The sequence below is a fragment of the Sebastes fasciatus genome, chromosome 14 (assembly GCF_043250625.1).
Source record: "Sebastes fasciatus isolate fSebFas1 chromosome 14, fSebFas1.pri, whole genome shotgun sequence".
NCBI lineage: Eukaryota > Metazoa > Chordata > Actinopteri > Perciformes > Sebastidae > Sebastes > Sebastes fasciatus.
The window spans coordinates 10755988-10776444 of NC_133808.1; the positions used below are offsets into that span (position 1 = coordinate 10755988).

A 20457-nucleotide genomic window follows, 5' to 3' on the forward strand; every position below is an offset into this window, starting at 1 on the left:
GAGCAGCGACTATGAGCTAGCCAGTGGGGCACGCTCACATGAACTAACATTAGGGTTGTCCCGAATACCATACCTGTAAAAAACACGCATGGGCGGCCCGGCGATGTCAACAAAGCACAGAGAAGCTCGGCTTACAACGCATACAGAGGCAGAGTGACTTCATTCTCTGCTCGGGTAGACATTACTCCTCTATATCTTTACATAATAAATAGTTGTTTGCTGCTATATTAATGCTCTGAATATCGTGTAGAGCACCTTTAACATGAACACCGAAAGACAAACTTCAAATTATGCAAGCCGAGCTAAAGAGAAGCTGCTCATCATAACAGCATCAACAGGCTGTAAAAATGGAAGAAACCATTGGTGTGTAGCTATTATCAGTGTGTCACATTGTCCATGTTTACGTTTAGTTATCATGATCACCGTATGATACTGATATTATGGTGCATTATACGATACTAAAATTTTATATTATGAGTTAGTGCAAGAAGTCATTCTTCATTTTAGTATCCACACTGTAATACATCAAAAGCAGGGCAGCGCCATGCGCTATAATATCTCTCAGTTTGCAGTAGGTTACTATGCTCTGCTGACTTAGTAAACTATGCATCCAACAACAATGATTATTCATGTCATTCTTCAAAGGTCCTTGAGAGGATCTCGATGCAGCAGCGATTCAACCTTTCGTATTAATTCAAGCTTGGCTAAGATTGTACCATCTGGGCCCTTGTACTCCATGATTAATGCCAAAGAGTTGATTCATATGTGCAATCGGAGTTTAATAAACAAGGATTTCAGAGTTAAATGGCACATACAAATGCTTGGGATGAACTCATTCATAGTGTCTAATTTGTGTTTGTGGTAATAAAGCCCACTCATAATTGCTCACGACAATCATCTCCCAGATACACAAATATGGGGATTTGGTGATTAACATAATGTGTTTCTCGGAGAGAGGAATTAATCCTACAATTCTAAGATGCCTTCAGACATATGTACATAAGATTCTTTATTTGGTCCAAATTAACTTACTACTGGTACAGCATGATTAACACCAGCACAAAAAATAATTACTGTCCATCATTGTACAGATTAAGCACCGACAAACTTTTCCCTTTTAAAATGTTGTTTGTACGAGACATTATGGCTTTGCAAACAAAATTAACTTTGTAATTCTTCTCTTGCTCACATTCTCTTGGTCTATTTCAATGTCACAGCACTTGCAGACTTCATAGAGGAAGGAATTAGGGCTGCTGATAGTATCCCAATCTGACACAGTGGCACCACACAACAGTGACCTCTACAGGAACACAGAACACATCAACTGCAATCTAGTTCATGCTTACTGTAATGCTGTTACATGCCTCTGCATGTCTTAGGGATGTTTTCACTTCATAGACTCCAAAATGGATGCAATAAGCCTTTAATTCCCCAGATTGTGTAGTACAAAAAAGATCTCTGATACTGATATAGTATTAAATTAAATTGTATTCATCATTTTATCACACAGCCAAAGTGTGAAAGTCGTTCTTAGAGATGCTTTGACTTTATACTGAATATGATATAATTACGAAAGAAAATGATTCCTCATTTACCTTGGGGTCCCTTTGGATCTGCTCTTTGGGAAACACTGACAAAAAGACCAAAACACATAGAAAAACTTTCATCTAAATCTAAGAATTCACTTTTAAATACAGCATTGTTGATGACCTAGTTGTACTATAAGCTGCATAAAGCAGCAGATCAAGATGCACAAAGACTTTATGGCAAGGTGTAATGCAAACAGGTGAGGCTGCTGCATATCAACAAGTAATGCCCCTCACACACCCCATCCCCTCTGCTTTTAGTTGGAGACAAAGAACAGTGCAGAGCAGTGTCTTTAGTGGGGTAGAAAGGAGGAATGGGAGGGTGCCAAGCCACGCAGACCACAGCCAAGTGCAGGATCACGGATGAGGAATGAATGATGCTTAGATAAGGGACAAAGTAAAGAGGGCAGACCAAACAGGAAAACTAAGAAGGGAGAATGTGCGGGGCGTTGCCTGCCTGAGCAGGAAAATGTGCTGATACGAATATGTTGCTTTCTTTTTTTGTTGTTTTTTTTGTGCCGTGTAATGTTGCGTTGCATGTTTTTTTTACTGAAGAAGTAATCACAGAAAACATCCACAATCAGAGCATAAATAGAACTATGAGGCACATGGACAGTGCAAACCTCTTTTTTTTAAATTATTTTATGAGTTTATAAAAAATGTTTGAGACCAGAGGCCTGTACTACGAAGCCAGTTCAACATACCCAGGGTATCTTCTTGTTATCTGGTTTAATTAACCCTAACAACCGCAGTCATGCTAAGCGGTCCTACGACGGTGGTTATCAATTCTGGCTATGAGCACATTCACATAAAATGGGCGGTGTTTGCGGCATATGACCAATCACAATCATGGACAAGTCTACTGTCAGGAGAGTGGTATATTTTACAAACCAAGAGCAAACTTTAATAGTAGACAAATACGAAGAAGTTATTAATCCAGGCTAAAATTAACACAGTTGAAGCTGCCAAATGCAGGAAGCTGGCAAAATAAAAAGTTGCCGACGTGTGAATGCGTAAATTAGTAGATTTATTAATTTAACAGAATACTCAGAAGTCAGATATAGTCGTCTAGATGGGGCAGTGATATTATAAAACGCTTCCAGAATAGAATGGATGATTACACTTTATTATGCCCTTTGATAATGATGTGGCGTGTATGACTAGTTCAGCCTTCTTTCACCTGCGTCACTGACTCCGGTGGTGTGAAACAGACTTGGGAGCAAATAAAAAAATAAACATAAAAGCATAATTCAAAGCGGTAAGCACCCACAGCATACAGCCAACGGTCCTTTCTGCACTTGGCAGTTTAAACTATGTTGTTTTTAGCCTTGATTATGACTTCTTTGTTTTTGTGTAATATTATCATACGATCCGCATACCGAGCTCTGATTGGTCAGTAGGCGGTGCTTTTATACGAGTTGATCTCTTATCTCAAACATTACCTGCTCCAGAGCAGGTTAGGTGTTCAGCATAAGTTACCATGGCAATCTACCACAGTAAGAAGTGGACCACCGTCGTAGGACTGAAAACTCAGGGTTAAACCCTGAAGTTACCTCGCTAACCCCAAATCCTGCTTCGTAGTACAGGCTTCAGGTCTCTTCGTTTTATAGCTAACATAAGACAGTCTTGTATCAGGAAATCCTGAATCCAGAGCATTACCGGAATCTAATCCTTCACTTGTTGGCACAATGCCACCAAATTTTGCGCTAATCTGTTGAAGTTTTGAGATATCTAGCAGACAGAAAAGCAGAAACATTATCTAACTAGGTGGAAACATTTAACTTCTTTAGTGGAAGCAATAAATCTGTGCAACACTTTTACTGCAATTCAATGTATCTGTAACGGATTTCTGAAGCTGTAATGGATACTTTCATTAGAAATAGATTGAATAGCAACATGTTTGACACTTGGAAGTGTGATGTGTGGAGGTAAAATATGCGTTTCTTGAGAATGTACTCATGGCATAATTGCAGACCTTAAAATGCTAAATTAGTCATTGAGAATAGGGCCAGAATGGAGAAAAAAAAACGTAGGGTAATCTGCCTCTTTTCCCACACAAGGGACCAGGAGAACACAGGCTATGTTGTACCCCCCTTTCCTTTTTACCCGAGTTCTCCTTTATGTATTCAAATTCACTTCAGCAGCATAAAATTCTCCCAAGAGACAGCATTGTCCTCCTGCTTGTCCCTTGGGCTTCCCATCTCCCAGTAACATCTCTTCACTCCACACAATTTAGCCCTACACCTAGTAGACAGTCCTTTTTTCCACAGTACCCTCTTTTTTAAATAATTCAACGCAGTTTAATACAAATTAATTAGAAATGTGTTTAAAAGCTACCACTGAATGCACAGAATGTTTAAAGGCTTTGTGCAAATTACTCCAGTTTTCAGTTTTTTTAGTATGGCAGTCTGAAACAAATGCACTGAATAGCCTTTCACTGGTTTTATCCCCTGAATAATAATCTCTGTTGTGTTATTATGTGTGAAAATAAAGGGTACACACATTTTTTCCTCTCTCTCTCTCTCTCTCTCTCTCTCTTTCTCGCTGCATTCAGGAAACTCAGAATAGCAAATTTTACACTGATGGCTGAGTTGCAATTGCAGTTACAAATGTACGAACACTATACTTTCATAATAACTCGGCTCTAATGCTTGAAAAAGCGCGTAGGTCTGCTCTAGTGAACTTGAATGTGTGGTCCTTGGTGCATAAAGTAAGCATAAGGCCAACTCTATAGCAGTGAGGCTTTACTGAATGAAATGAAAAGCCTAAGGCGTCAGAGTTAATACATTAACACAGGGGAGGACTAACAGACAAAAATACTAAGAGGCGGGATAGAACAAATGGTAGAGAACAGAACTGAAATCATAATTATTTAAGTCTTTCACAGTGAAGTGGTGATCATAAGTCTAAAAGGTGTATTTCTGTAACGTTTTAGGTAAAAATAAATGAATATAAAACGGCGAAGTGGACTTATCTCTGTGATATCATGAGGGGTTCTGCCAGAGGCTCTCACCACATAAAAATCATCACAAGAACCACTTTTGTGGGAGTGATTCCAAAGTATTACAATATTATCATATCTATTCACTGCTAGCATGATGCAAATAGGCTCAATGGCATGCTTGCCTCTACAAAACTCTCCCACAGGGTTCTAATAAAGCAGTACAATTTCCCACTCTCCATTCTCCCTCAGAAACGCACCAGTCTGCGGCCCTGTGATCTGCCACAGACAAAATGAGACGCAGCAGCTACAACAGAACTGAGACGCAGTTGGAGTATTCCCTGCGCTCCTTGAATAGATAATGCTTTTCCTTCACATTCCTTTATTCTTTCAAAAAGAATGCATCAGAGGCCAAATATTAATTCTTCTCGTCATATGGAGGAGCTACGCAAGTGGCATACTAGGATGGGCTTTTGAATGATTAAGGGAACAACACATAAAGGGTTTCTTGTGGCGCTTTGAACTTTCTGCGGAGTTCTGAGAACTCTCCACTTATTCCCCACTCTGCAGGAGACTTGATGTTAAAAGACAACATTAATGAAAGCTCTGTAACAGGTAGAGACAGAGGGATTAATGCAATCTAAACACAGCAAGCCTCTCAGAAGTGGCTCTGGCTCGCAGGCGAATGGGGAACCACTTTTCCTCACTTTTCCTGTGTCCTCCCACCATGAATCTCCTTTAAAGAAATGCCAATAGATCCGATCACCTCATTCTCTATTCCCTCCCTCCCTCGCTCCCTCCCCAGGCCCATGAAGATGCACGTGTGGGGGAATCACTTCAAGGAATGACATTGACTTGGGGATGTGCTGACTTGCACCACTGTTTGTCTTTTGATGTGAGAGATCAAATCAATGTACACGGCGCTCTCCGAGCAATGCGCAGGCAGATTAGCATTAGCCCGAAGGTGCCTGCTTGCCCTCAATCATTAGCGTTTGCATCTGACTCTCCAAATAATCAGGATTTACTCAGTGCTGTCGTGAGCTGCACTGATAGGTGCTAAAAAACAGCATAACCATTTAAGATGGAGGGTAATGCAAGGCTGTCATAATGAGACCAACACCTACATAAAAGCCATATACACTGCCTGACACTGGCATTTGTTATTGGCGTGAGCTGCGTTATTTGTCACTGGTCTGGTGTGCAATGGTGCCTTCACATGGAAAATACCACGATGAGATCTCCTGAGCGCTTAAGTCAGATGGATTGAATGCTCTTGAACACTGATAAAGGTTGATTTCAGGTTGTGCCAACATTATTGTGAGCAAACTAATGCAGAATAATTGTCATATTTTGTCCCGTCAAAACCTGGAACAATGATATATTTAACGCTCTGAAGTTTACCTTTGCATCACAAGCGATACATTAGCACATTGTATTAACAGTTGAGTATATTTTGTAGGGCTGTCAAAGTTAACGCGATAATAACACGTTAACGCAAATTTGTTTTAACTCCACTAATTTCTTTAACGCATTAACGGTATCAATCTTCCGGAGGTTGCAGCGGGCGCAGTTTTAAAGCGAGAATGAAGATACAGGTATCATATGAAACTAAACCTAAGGAATCCATTGATACCAACCATGTCGTGCTAGCTTGTTGCGAAAGAGGTTAAATAACGCTTGAAACTTGTGCTAAATGTGGGTGAGGAAAAACTGTCATGACCATTTTCAAAGGGGTCCCCTTGACCTCTGACCTCAGGATATGTGAATGAAAATGGGTTCTATGGGTATCCACGAGTCTCCCCTTTACAGACATGCCCACTTTATGATAATCACATGCAGTTTGGGGCAAGTCATAGTCAAGTCAGCACACTGACACACTGACAGCTGTTGTTGCCTGTTGGGCTGCAGTTTGCCATGTTATGATTTGAGCATATTTTTTATGCAAAATGCAGTACCTGTGAGGGTTTCTGGACAATATTTGTCATTGTTGTTAATTGATTTATAATAATAAATATAATCATACATTTGCATAAAGAAAGCATATTTGCCCACTCCCATGTTGATCAGAGTATTAAATAATTGACAAATCTCACTTTAAGGTACATTTTGAACAGATAAAAAATGTGCGATTCATCATGGACAATCATGCGATCAATCACAATTAAATGTTTTAATCGATTGGCAGCCCAAATATTTTGATATGCTATCTGACAAATGCGTTCCCCAGCTAAATGTCGGGTGTTGAAACAGAAGTGCTCAAACAATAATTGTGTAAAGAAGCTATTAAGGGGTGAGACTTTGAGATTAAAAAGGCATAAGGATCTTGGCAGCGCATTTCTGCCACATTTGTATTCATACTGTTTGCCTGTAACTTCATGCTAATGATCAAAGTTGAGGGGGGGGGATTCTCCCGAGTGCAAGTTATGAAGATGAGATGAGGCGAGAGAGGGAATGGGAGAGGGAGAGAGAGAAACTGCTTTGCTGCCCTGCTTTGAACACTTTTACACTTTCCAACAAGCTTTGTTTTTTAATTGGCTGAAATTAATCTTAGGGATGTAGATGCCTGATTTGCATTCATTAAAACCCAACCAAAAGAAGTCATGCTTAATTCCAATCAAATTTGCTTAATTATGCATGGCGAGATATTCCCAAATGAGCTGTGGATTTTTGTTAGGCCCTTTTTTTTTGTTTCCTATAGCAAATAAAATGTAATGAAGCTGTCTTTTTGTGTTTTACTGAATGTTGAGGAGCATATGAGGAGCACCTTGAGCCTGGGCTGAAAACAATATTACTGCTAAAGTAATTATAAGAATCTGCATTTTTCATTGTTAATTGTGGATGTCAGCGTCATTAATTTTAATTTACGGCAGGCAATAAAATTAAGAATACTTTGTGCTGATGTTTTAAATCATGCCTGTGAAGGGGACACATAATGCAACTTAAATCTCAAGTAGATATTGATTGGGCTGGATGGTCTTTTCTATGAATCTTAAATAGGCAAGACGCTGGGAATCTGCTTGAGACTTCACTTTTACGAGTTAACTCCGACACCAGATAGCACGAGTGCAATACAATTAAAGAAGTGTCAGTTTATGCACACACGCATTATGTGCGCGTGCACAAACACACACCCTTAATCAGCAAGCTGCATAACAACAGAATGATGTTGAGCCAGATAACGGTCATAAAAGGAGCGAATGCAATAGAATATGATCAACTAACTTCTTTATGAAGAGTTTAGATTAAAAACATGCGTACATAACCAAATAAAATGACGTGCATCTTGCCACCTTTTCTGAGCAGTTTTCAATAGTCCTTGTTTTCATATTTTGACAGTCATATTAATTAGATTGTCTGACGTTGTAAGGCTGTTTGTACAGACAGAAAGGAAGCAGAATGGAGGAGTTTGAGCTGCGGTGCTGTACAGTACGTTGGTCTATGGGGGATGACATTATGTGTTTCTGCTCCAACACTTGATTTATAGCTTCATTTGGACCGCGCTTGTACGAAACACATCCTGCCGCTGCAGGAGCTTTAGTGCATTGTAGTCTGAAAACAAAGGAAGAATAAAATTGATCTTTCTGGACACACACAAAATCAATGAATGGCTATTTCCTGTTTCATGGCATGTTACTCCAACTGACTTGCTCAATCCTTGAACTTTCCTTGTGTCCTCATTGCTGGAGAGGAAAGGTCTTCAGAGTTCAGTGGAAACTTAAGATGATGTCATTCCGGACCCTTTGGATCAGAGAATTTCTGTTTTTACTCTGCCTTGACCCTTAAAAAGAAAATATTGAAAAGGCCTCCGGTTCATATCTATGCTATCGTTTGCTTGTTTGCTCATCATAACTGACGAGCTTGTTCCATGTTTTGTTTTTAATTTGTCTACTTCTCTGTGAAATAATATTGAGTTAACGATTAGAGCCAAACGGAAAACCTTACTCATAAAATGTCTGGACTGATTTGGTTAAACTGCACGTGCTTGACTATTATTCCAGAGGATGTGTTTGTACCTGTTGTACAATGCATTCTGTTCTCTATAACAAGGTGATTGTGTTTCCAACACAAAAAGACTCTACAGCGATGTTCAATTGTTCTCTTTCAGGCTGGCTGTTAGCCAGCGGCTCCTTCATGACACATGGAGCTGGTACACTATCAGCTCCCCTCTCCTCTTCCTGTCTGCTTTCCTGGCGGTGACTGAAGCAAGTCACTCTAATGCAACAATGATGGTGATTTCACTCTGCTTATCGAAGCGAGTAAGTACTTAAGCAGCTGCTTGTACTTTGATCCAATTTACTTCCTGAATGTGTGCTTCCTCATGCACAGTAAACAGGCCTGCCTAAGTTGTCATTAGTTCAAAGCCAAGGCAAATAGTTCACAATTATTGTTTGCTGATTTTTTTGTTGTTCTACTTTGTACAGTAGCTCTGTTAACAGAAGTGAGTTAACTTTAGTGACAGGGCCCTCTCAATATTTTATTTCAGGTATCAATTTGTACGCCATGGCATCGGCTGTAATTCAATATTGCCAGCGGAGCTCTGGAGGTTGAATGGAAAAGCCATAAGTTGAATACCGCAACCTTTAACATCATTGTGTGCTTGACTCATCCCCAAGGACAGGACAGATAAAAGATGATCAGTAAGAAAATTGATAGCACTGATTTAATAAACATCCTCAAAATGATCTCTGTGACCTGCAGGTAGCGCGGCAGTCACTCGTACTTCGCCTGGGTTAAAGAATCAAGTGAGATGATTCATTTGAGTGACTGAGGTAGTTGAGTTTGATGGATCATTCCTAAAAGCATCATTGCTAATCTTCAGCTCCTCTTTTTTAGGTTATTCACAGATCAGTGAGTTTTCCGGCTAATCCTGGACCTGACGCTGCTCTTGTCTGTGTACATGGTATTCATCATACTCTGACAGCCAGAGTCCTTCAGACGACAAATAACCTTCAGAGAGGGGAGGCAGGCAAGCAGTAGGTGTGCAGTTATTTTGGATACATTTCACAGTGGAGTAGGAAAGCTGCATGGGGAGATGTATGGTGTCCTTGTTGGGCGCGGAGAGATGGACCCCTCTCCGTTTCCTAGCATAATCATTCTGAGCCTCAGCCATGCCTTCGACAACTCAATCAGACAGCCCTCTACCTGTAAAGTGGCTGGGTTGATTTGATTGCCATTTTTATTGGATCCCGGTCACATAAATCAAACCAATGGGGACGGCTGTACAGACGTGACCACTCGTCATTCGCTAGTAGCCTTGGAAACATTGTTTCGGGGGCCGTGTGGCTGTCATCGGAGGTAAATCAGGGGTCTGAAGTTTCTCTCCTCCAACACAGGAGCATGGAGTTAAATCATCTTGAAAATTGATGTCACTGTGCTCAAGTGTTTTCACCTATCCCTCGGATAGAGTCCCATCAACTGGTGACAATGTCAGCACTTTTACCCTTCTCTCAAAAAAAGGATGTTTCCTGTCCTAAGGCCTAGAGGCCTGCTGTGGCTGATAAGAACTCTCAAAGTTTTGACCTTTTTCCCTTCTGATTTTTGTCTGCTTGTTTAACATGAATAACTTTTTTGCTGCTAATCCAAACAACTAGAAAGTTTAAAGTTTAGCTGGCATATATAGAAATTAGGGCTGTCAAGGTTAAGGCGATGATAACGCATAAACGCAAATTTGTTTTAATGTCACTAATTTATTTAACGCATTAAAGCAACTTGGGATTTTTAGGTCATAGCAGGCTCAGTTTTACAGCTAGAGTGAAGATGCTGGCATATGAAACTAGAAAAAACCTAAGGAATCCATTGGTACCAACCATGTCATACTAGGTTGTCGCGAATGAGGCTAAATAACGCTCCAAACCTGCGCAAAATTTCGGGTGAGGAAAAATTGGCATCGCCATTTTCAAAGGGGTCCCTGACCTCTGACCTCAAGATATCTAAATGAAATGGGTTCTAGGGGTACCCACGAGTCTCTACTTTACAGACATGCCCACTTTATGATAATCACATGCAGTTTTGGGGCAAGTCATAGTCAAGTCAGCACACTGACACACTGACAGCTGTTGTTGCCTGTTGGGCTTGAGTTTGACATGTTATGATTTGAGCATATTTGTTATGCTAAATGCAGTACCTGTGAGGGTTTCTGGACAATATTCGTCATTATTTTGTGTTATTAATTGATTTCCAATAATAAATACATATATACGTTTGCATAAAGCAGCATATTTGCCCACTCCCATGTTGATAAGATTATAAAATACTCGACAAATCTCCCTTTAACGTACATTTGAACAGATAAAAAAAATGTCCATTAATTTGCGATTAATCGTGATAACTATGGAATATCATGTGATTAATCGCAATTAAATATTTTAATCGATTGAAAGCCTTAATGACAATAAACTTTTAGTAGTACATGAGTTGACAATTTCTGATTTATATCTTGCCTCAGTTGCAATCAGGACAACTAAATCAGACGGTTAGGTCTATTTGTATTCAGAGTAATGTATCCTGTAAAATAAAGTAGGCCTCCCTTCTAGACGGTAAACTCAGAGACCCTGTCTTTGAAACTTGATACATTGTTCATCGCTAAGCACTGTCTGGTGAGCTTTTTGATTCAGTGTGAACTGATTAAGTCTATCATGTCCACCAGCGCTTACAGAGGGAACATATTATATTAAATACAGGTAGCTAATTTCCTCCTCTGCATGGGTGAGTGGGAGTATGAATGAAAGTGATGTAAAATTAATTTAGACCTCTAAAATTTTGATCACGCTGAGGCTATTTTGGTTCTCATGATGACAAGTAATAGGAGGTTGTTGCTTTCTAACCTCACAATATTACCACGTTTGCCTATAGGGCTTTCAGGATCAATTTCATTCAGCATAAATATCGCTTGATCTGTAAAACAAATTAGAAATAATAAAAAGCAATAAAAAGGCGCCCAAGCTCTATTGAGATGTCCCTCCTAGCCATGTGTCAAGACTGAAGACATTAATGATACACGGAGGAGAGAAAATTACCATCTAGGATACGTCCGAACCAGTAAACTGGTAAACAAGCTGGCCGTTAGGAGTGGGGATGATTTGAATCAACAAGGGTGAACAGATATGGATACTCGGCGCATTAGTGTTAATAGGAATAGATTATGGAGGGATTTCGTGGAGTGACCTTCAGTGCACTAATTGAAATAGTATTCCGAGTCAGCAGTGGAGTAATCAACTTAAACACAGAATCATAAATCATCATGAATAGCGCTGTCACAACCAAGCCATTAGCCTCGTGTTTTTTCCCCAGCAACCTCATGAAAATATCTGCCACACCGATCCGTAGGTTAATAGGAACAGAAATGGCATTTAGAGTCTATTTGGATCAAATGTACTGCGAGCTTGAAAGTAGAACTTTGCTAATTTGCAGGTAATGTGAATTGATGTAGTAAGGGTTGAAGATAGTTCAGGCAACGAGTCCACGCGGTAACTCTGGGTGGAGAAAACGCAGGAGCTTGAAAGAGCCTCGATCATAACGCTGCTTTGTGACAAGTCTTCTCTCCACTGTGCGGTGTGTGACCAAAGGGGCCCAGTAGTGGCGAGATATGTTATCAGGCAGGGGTTAGGTAATCATGTTTGCTTGCTGTGACCTTTGTCTTTTGTTATTAATTATGGCTGACAAAAACGCAATAAATCGTAGGACCTTAGAGCTACACTCTAAGAATGCGTAGGGAGCAACTTGGGTGATCATTGCACAATTCATAACAGCACTGCGTTTGTGTGTGATATTACAGGTTGTTAGTAACTACGCTCTTTATTAAGTCTAATCCACATAATGCAAGTTTATTTACTCATTATCACTCAATGGCATATTTATTTCAAGTATCAATACAGAGTGCTTTGTCAAAGTTTACAACATCTATATTAATATCAACAAGTGCCCTCGCAGTAAATAGCTTTTTAATTGCAACTAAAGTGAAGGAATTAGATACTAAACAGTCGGTTAGCGTCAGTAAAATGTCTTTCACACAACAATACCCAGCAAACTTGTCAGAAATGCTGATAAGAGGGCCGATCCTGAGCGCTTACACGGCATTAATCAAATAGCAGGTCTAATTAAAAGCGCTTTAAACAAAGCTTTTTTTCTAAATGTTGCTCAGGTATGGCAATAATTTTTGATCAGCCAAGCCTGGAAGACAAATAATTAGAACTGCCACAGCGGCCTGATGAGTGATGTCAGCATCTCCGAGTGACCTTCCCCTGCTAATTAATTTTCATTCCAGGGAAAAAAGACCCCGTTGTTGCACATTATTAATTGAGTTCATGAAAAGATGCACCTGATTAATTTTTGTTGATAATACTTGTCATTCTGGCCGCCGTTCGTAATCATTTTATGGGTTTTCATCTTAGTGTTTTTCAAAGTTGATCTAAGTCATCTTTACTGGAGATTAATTTGTCCAAAGTAGAGCTGCCCTGTCCCAACAGACAGCCGGGCCTCAGTCTGTCTCACTCAGATGCCTGGTGAACACATGGTTTCACTTTATCAGCATTTGTTTTATTCTTATTTACCCTACCACATTTATAGTGGGCACATTGTGAGAGTAAGTGAGAATAATTAACCTCACCAATTATTAATTAACTTTTATTACCAAACCATGTTTTGAATGTATAAAAATGCCACTACAACACTAGATTCAAGTTAAGCTGCTATGTAAAATAAAGTATATAAATATTGCTGGGTATTTTAGTCATGTATTGAAGTAGATCAAAGTATGCACCACAGTAGAAAATGCCAGGTAAAACTAACAACAATGGAATAAATAAAAAGGCTGTTTCCTTTAATCTGTTATTGCTGAAACAATGTGTATAATATTATACCAGGAGACGTGATCGGCAATATTTGATGCAGTTCCCCCAAACTTATGGAAACGTTACAGAGCTATCACCATGCTCTTTCTGGGTCAAACTGTCTCTCAAGCCTGTTATGTTGTATACGATTATTATGAAGACAAATTTCAAAAATTCTGATAAATTCTGACACCGAACCATCATTCACAAATAACAGAAGGATATCTGCTTAGAACGGTACATAAAATAGTTTTGTATAAGCTGCTATAAAATGGCAAACCATTCAGAAAACATGAAGTGTAATTATTCTGGGGATTTTGTGAAATGTAATGTGTCAGATCAGCCGGGCATTCAGACTTTAAACAGCCCTGTTTAAAAGAAAATGCTACTGGAAGGGAAATACAATCCAGGAAGACCGATTTGAGTAATACATCCAGGAGTCTGAAGGCTTATCAGACGCCAAAACACTGCACGGTGGTTTATAATACTACGAGACTGTAATTTACAACTCGATCATGAGATAAACTTTAGAATTACCCCTATCAAGTTACATTGTCGGCTGGTGTTGCATTGTTTTGCGGCGAGAGCTGGGCCAGGTTCAACTACACTGGTAAGACGACCTCGCATTTTCTCTGCTGTGCCAACACGTTGGCCTCATTCTGGCTGGTAATATGATGGAGTTCAGGAGGAAGCCAGCACCATGTGAAACTGATGTGCTGGTGCGGCCCACAATTTGTTCCCAAAAGCTGGCAGCAGCCTCTGCTTCTACTGTCGGAAGCTGCACTATTTGTCATAGAGGCAGCAAAGATTCTTCTTAAGGAAACATGAAATGTGTCTGACAGCGGGGTTGGGGTTTGATAGCTGCACTGAATACAGTATCAAATCAGCTAGAATGGCGTTATGGAGTTCTAAAGTTAATAACTATGAACTTATTTTATCTGTTAACGAGTATTACCTTGACTTGAGGTCGACATCATTTTGGGGAGTGGAGCAGCTTGCCAACACGCTGGAACCAGGTGGAATGGATGGATCGCATTGACCAGGGGCTGCAACCGCTCTGCTAAGAAAGTCCCAAACACTGCAATTTTAAAGCATGTTGCCCCATTAGTTAGTATTCTATTACCCATATCACACATAACACAACTGCAATGAACATACATTTGGTGTTGGCTGTATTTTCATTCACTTTCCTTAAAGGTGTTAAATTCGAAATTCAGAGCATTAATATAGAGTGCTGCAGGGATGATGTATTTTTGATGGTCAACCAGGAAGTAAGCATTGCCTTGGGTTCCCTCAACAAAAAGCCAATGGGATTTTTCCATTGGGTTTTGGATTATTGCAGAAAATAAGCTCTGTGGCAAACAAACATTTATAATATATACACATTTTGTTCAGCAAGATAATCTTCAGAAATGAACATCACTTCTATGATTTTTTTAAGCGTAAATGGTATCGCCAGAAGTAAAAAGCTAACTTGAGGCTATAAACGGACTAAACCGCGGTCACATGAGTGCAAATATACAAAATGAGGCTGTAAAGGCGGACGAGTCGGCGTGATGATGTTTAGTAGTCTCATTTAGCCACTTGTTAGCAACCGTATTGTCTGATAACGAGTACCGATCCGATACGTGTTTAGTTAATAAGCTGTATGCTTATTACAATTAAAAATCCAGTAATGTATATAGTATATAAACATAGAAGTGAATTGAATAGATTGGCCCCATTGTCACGATATACCCGATCCAACTGTTTGAGTCAGTATTGGCCCGATATTTGATCCGCTATCGGTGCATCCCTATTTCAAACCGTCCACCATAACAAGTCCACACAATGCAAACAGAACTACGAGTCACATACACTTACAAACATGTCCATCATTACCAGACATTTCAACAGAAGGGAAAATAATTTATTTAGGAAGAATGAAAATGTCTATCTTTACATGAATGCAACAGTAGCACTGACTGACTGGCCATGAGCATATCAATATTTAGTTTATGATCAATTAGGAGAGACTATAATTATAAAGACATAACTCGGTAAAATTGTTAAAATTTCTTAATCCTAACCTTTAGAAAATCCAATTTTCACATAATCGTCCTACACCTTAATTCAATAGGGTTGCATTCTTACAGTAAAAGATCATGTCTACCAGAAGTCCCTGGTAGACACGGGCAGATGATAAAATATATCATCACGTGGAAGCTCACGGCCTCGTGGTTGAGGAAAGTATTATTTGGGTTTAAGCTAATATGAGGTAATTTGATTCAGTGTTAAGTGTATTACTTGATAAAGCTGCATGAAAATGTTGCTGTAATTTCTAGTTTAATAAGTAAAATATAAGTACTGTGGTGAAAAGAAATTGTTGACAATTACTACTGTATGAAGGTACAGTACAATAGTACATTTTACCAGTAAAATGGTATTGTACCATGATTGTATTTCCATAGTTTAACAATACAATAGCACTTTATCATTAATGACTAAATTACTATTAACAAGCTGCCAAACAGGTTTCATACTGATAGACTTCCTCTATACCTGAAATCAGTTACTTTCCCCACAGCAAAGGAGTACCTGCGATGTTGTGAAGGAGTTGATAGTGAGATTGTGTCACCTCATGCAGTGAAAATATAATCACCCAATAAAGCACTGTGAGCCATAAAGGTGAATCAACACCTCTCTGTCACAGTCTCAAGAAAAATGTCATATTTTAAATTTCACCAAGTTAGGATTTATGGCCGGGCTCTTGTGCTGGGTGGTATTAAATTGTACAGGAGGTATATTTTCTGGTCACTGGCTGTAAAATATTTGGACTGTAAAATGTAAGTATTTGAATATGGTCAATGTTCCATCACATCGTCGTTGCATCTCATCACCCTGATCAAACTTTCACAGCAAAACCAGTAGATCTTATAATATAACATGAATAAGCTGTCCTGTTCCCTAATATTAGTGTGATGGTTTCTTTTCTGTTCTGTGATGAACATGAAAAATTAACTTTTTGCTGCTAATCCAAACAACTAGAAAGTTTAAAGTTTATCTGGCATATATAGGAATTAGGGCTGTCAAAGTTAACGCGATAATAACGTATAAACACACTTTTTTTTTTAATGCCAATAATTTATTTAACACATTAACGCAACTCGGGATTTTTAGGTTGTAGCAGGCTGTTTTACAGCTAGAGTGAGGATGCTGGCATATGAAACTAGAAAACCTAAGGAATCCATTGGTAACAACCATGTCATACTAGTTTGTCGCAAAGGAGGCTAAATAACGCCCCAAACCTGCGCAAAATTTTGGCGAGGAAAAACTGGCATGGCCATTTTCAAAGGGGTCCCTTGACCTCTGACCTCAAGATATGTGAATGTAAATGGGTTCTATGGGTACCCACGAGTCTCTACTTTACAGACATGCCCACTTTATGATAATCACATGCAGTTTGGGGCAAGTCATAGTCAAGTCAGCACACTGACACACTGACAGCTGTTGTTGCCTGTTGGGCTTGAGTTTGACATGTTATGATTTGAGCATATTTTTTATGCAAAATGCAGTACCTCTGAGGGTTTCTGGACAATATTTGTCATTGTTTTGTGTTATTAATTGATTTCCAATAATAAATATGTACATACGTTTGCATAAAGCAAACATATTTACTCACTCCCATGTTGATAAGAGTATAAAATACTCGACAATCTCCCTTTAACGTACATTTGAACAGATAAAAAAATGTGCAATTAATTTGCGATTAATCGTGATAACTATGGAATATCATGTGATTAATCGCAATTAAGTATTTTAATCGATTGAAAGCCTTAATGACAATAAACTTTTAGTAGTACATGAGTTGCCAATTTCTGATTTATATCTTGCCTCAGTTGCAATCAGGACAACTAAATCACACGGTTAGGTCTATCTGTTGTTGCCTGTTGGGTTGCAGTTTGACATGTTATGAATAAGCTGCCCTGCTCCCTAATATTAGTGTGATGGTTTCTTGTCTGATCTGTGATGAACAGGAACAAATGAAACAGTGAAAACACATATTGTAACTGTTATATATCATCTACTGGCTGTACAGTACATACCAGGATGTTTCAAAAGTTGTGGCATGGCAGGTCCTCCAGCATGTTTCAGTGTGCTTCTTGCTGTGAGTGTTGCAGTCATCACAGTCTATTTACTTTTAAGAAAGAATGGGAATATTTGTCTTTGTGGAAGTCAAATAGGACAAAAAACAAGGCCATTTTAGGTTTACAAACATTACTAATGTTTACAAGCCTTGCATTACTCAAGTTTTAACAACTTACTGAACTTAATGTACTTACATTCAGCATCAGTTGCTCAAAACAGACTAGGTTAGCTTTATCCACCCAACAATATCTGCAACATAGCACCATGTATCTCTAGCTAAATGAGTTGTTGGTCAACTTCAGCCTTTAGTCGACGTTAAGCTACGTTAACATTGTTAACTCTATTAACGTAATGCCAATAGCTAACGCTAGCTTACCTAACAGTCCCTTCGTACTTCGGTAATAGCTGGATACTGGCGGAGCTTTAATGCTATTTTCTAGGTGAATCGTTTTTAAACTAACACGAGCTGAGGTTTTTTGAGCTAACGTTTAATGAAGTTACCATAGCAACGGAATATTCTTACCCCGCGCACACCGGCACAAATGCGCATACTCCTGCGCACTTCCGTGAAGCACGTGAGCGTTCGCATGTTTTCGCAACACGTGTTCTTTTTTTTATTTTTATTTTTTATTGCCTTTATTTCACAAACTGGTCATACAGGTTCAATTACAAAGACATGCAAAACTGTAAAGGGAACAACAAGACAAAATAGCAGATGCCAGGGAATAAACAGCTTACAAGTACAAAGCCAGGGAAAATAAATATTTAGATAAATATATTAAAGGAGGTGCATAAAGTTACCGTCCTAATAGCTTTTTTTGTTTTCGGAAGAGAGAATCAATTTAATGTATTGTTTGGTTTCATGTTCAAATACAAAAAATGAAGGTTTAGATTTACTAAATTTGGATTTATGTATATGAAATATAGCTAAGAGAATAATCAGATTAATAATATAATGTTCTTTGATTTTACTGTTACCTTTATGGAAACCAAACCCTAAAATCAGGGTCAATATTATCAATAATGAATCTACTCAAGTCCTTCCACAGCCTTTTGCTATGGTCACAGTGCCAGAATAAATGAAGAAGAGTTTCTGGGAGTACATCACAGAATGAACAGTTGATGTCCTGTTTCAACTTAAAAAGATAATATCTTGCTGGATAATATCTGTGAAGGATTTTAAAGGATACTTCTCTTAATTTGTTTGTCACAAGATACTTATAGAGTGCAACACGTGGGTTACCTTGTTAAGACGACCGTCTGTGTGCGTCATGGCCATGGCCGCTGGAGCTGCTCAAGTTACCCCCAAGTTTACTCTGCTGCTGCTGGCTCCTCTTTGAATGGTCTGGTTTACCATTTAACATTTACCAAATAAAAAATAGCAAACACACAGTAAGTTAGCTTAGGCAACTTGGTGCAACAACTTGTGGTGTAATGTAGCTGGATTGTGACTATACAAATGCATGCATAGTTATGGACGTACAACATGTAACATCCAGTAGATTTGTACCATGTATTTAATGTCATTGTATTATTTAAGCTCAAACCGGTGCCAAATACAGCAAAATAGTACTGGACGCATAGTAGCCTATTGGGTTACCAGCCTATTTACACCATGACCAGTACCCTGGCCAGTGCCATGGTCTATTATTCCCAGTGTACCATGGCTATAACCATAACATATTACCTAGGACCTATAATGAAAGGTTGGCTTGATATTGTAAAACAAAACAAAGTAATGGGGCAATTTGTAAAAATGTTGTATTTTGGACCATAACAGCTGATAAAGTGCAAGCAAAAAGTTGAAAATTGTTAATCAGTTGACTAATAATAGTTAACTTCACTGTCTACATATATAACATTTATGAAATCTGTGTTTTGTCCTTTCAAGTTAGGTATCAGTATTTGTCATTGTACTACATTATATCCTTTTCTTACATTTAGACCCCTGAAACAGAAAACCTCAACAATGCATTGCAGCTTTTTTTTTGTCATTTTCTTGTTCTTAATTGAAAATACCTTTACAGCCGCAAAAGCCTGCTATTGTATGATAAGCTACAAATGTAGAGAGGGTGTCTGAAAATCCATTTAGAATTAATAATACCAAAACCATTCTGGTTAATGAAAAAAGTGTAATTTATCTGAACAGGCTCAGAGTCGTCTTTGAAATGCAAGATGTCACCGAGCTGGTATAAATGCAGGCTTTAATGGATACATTGACAGTGCCGCGGTATTGTTCCTGACTGCAGAAAATGATGTGAATAGCTTTGCTTGTCATTGTTGTGAAACTATTAATAGATCTGTAATTACGGTGGGCAAATTGTTGATTTTTCTTTTTTTTTCTCCTCCGCTTGGTATTTGATATGCTCAGCACAATGAGGAGATGAATTAGGACTAATAAACAGGTCTCATGATTCTGTCTCTAATTGGAGGATCATTATATCTCTTCCAGAGAGATGCCCACAGCTAAAGCCTTTAACAGCACTATTTCAAACAGGACACAAAGGCTTTTAATGAATACTCCTGTGACTTCGCACCATCTCTCGCAAAGGGAAGCACATATTCTGTTTTTATCTAACACATAGTTTCCTGTAATTGTTGGATTGAGGTGCAAGATCAACCCTGCTTCCCCTTGGAGATCACAATAATTAGACAGAGTTTGTATTTAGGTTAAAGACCTTATAGATCATTTGAAGATGTGTTTGCAACTTCAGATAGCAGTGGCATCATACTGTATTAACTTGAGAGTAAACTTGTGTATAAGAAGGGGTTGCTGAATCATAGACCGTATTTAAGAAGTGGACGTATAGTGACCGTGATGTCACCCATTGGTTTGTGGACTGCCGTTGTGAAGCATTTTGGCCGTCTCCTTCTTGGTTTTTGGCTATTGCCATCTTGGTTCTAGAAAGGCGAAGTCCCACCCCTTCTGGTGTACCACCATGTGACCTTATTTCGGAAAAAAATATGTTAATTA

At 38.9% G+C, this 20457-nt stretch overlaps 1 protein-coding gene across 3 annotated transcripts in view; it reads right to left on the reverse strand.

The window, feature by feature from the left end:
* dachd (dachshund d) overlaps nt 1-17972 on the reverse strand; it is a 140227-nt gene extending 122255 nt beyond the window's left edge. For 2 of the 3 annotated variants that reach the window (XM_074658687.1, XM_074658686.1), the window contains exons 1-3: nt 17678-17972; nt 17441-17532; nt 14311-14433 (exon numbers count right to left, since the gene is read on the reverse strand). The gene's annotated coding sequence lies outside the window, so the exon portion shown is untranslated. The remainder of the gene's footprint in view (nt 1-14310; nt 14434-17440; nt 17533-17677) is intronic. The other variant, XM_074658688.1, reaches the window with a different exon arrangement.
* Between the last annotated feature and the right edge of the window lie 2485 nt (nt 17973-20457).